Source organism: Octodon degus, unplaced genomic scaffold (assembly GCF_000260255.1).
Source record: "Octodon degus isolate 3935 unplaced genomic scaffold, OctDeg1.0 scaffold00070, whole genome shotgun sequence".
Classification (NCBI taxonomy): domain Eukaryota; kingdom Metazoa; phylum Chordata; class Mammalia; order Rodentia; family Octodontidae; genus Octodon; species Octodon degus.
The window spans coordinates 4,054,631-4,055,485 of record NW_004524646.1 but is presented as its reverse complement, the minus strand read 5'-3'; positions in this window follow the sequence as shown (position 1 = coordinate 4,055,485).

The window sequence follows — 855 nt, the reverse complement described above, 5'->3', positions numbered from 1 at the left end:
GTTAAGTGAAATAAGTCAGACACAGAAAATTAAATAATTGCATGGTTTCTTTTATATAAAAACCCAAAGTACAAATAAATTAAGAAGTAAAATAAAGAGAAACTTTATAGAGAAGAAAAAGAAATTGGGGATGTGAGATGGGAGAAGATTGAAAATTATATATGTAGTATATGTGTACATATATGTAATATGCATGTACTATTTCCACTTAATGAATGCAAATATGATCAATGAAGAGATTTCTCATAAGTACTTTGGAAATTAAGAAGGAAATATCTTAGGCCAACTGCACATAGAATGTCCCAAAACAGTAAATATAATTTATAATTAAACAATTGAATATTTTAACTACCAAAAAACTGAATAATAAAGTATTTTAAAGATGCTTTTACAAAGGCCCTAGGAGCATTATCTCTAGACCCATCCATCTAGGTAGAAATGTCTTAAATTTATCCTTCTTATGGCTGAGTAGTATACTAGTATACAAGAAAACCACACCTTCTTTTATCAGTGAGTTGGTTGGTGGGCATTTGAGTTGTTTCTAAGATTTAGCTATTACAAACTATGCTGCTATCAACATGTGCCCACATATTTCGCTGTGTTATAATGCTTTTAATTCTTTTAGAAAACTGCAAAGAAGGGAAAAATCTGGGTCAAATGGAACCTCTAGTCTTAGTTTTTTAAAGAAAACTTCATGCTGATTTTCATAGTGGTTGCACCTATCTATACCCTATCAGCAGCAGAGAAGCATTCCTTTGCCGCACAGCACTGACAGCATTTGTTATTTGGTTGATTTATTGATAATAGCCATTCATCCTGGGGTGAAATGGAATTTCAGTGTTGTTTTTTCCCCAT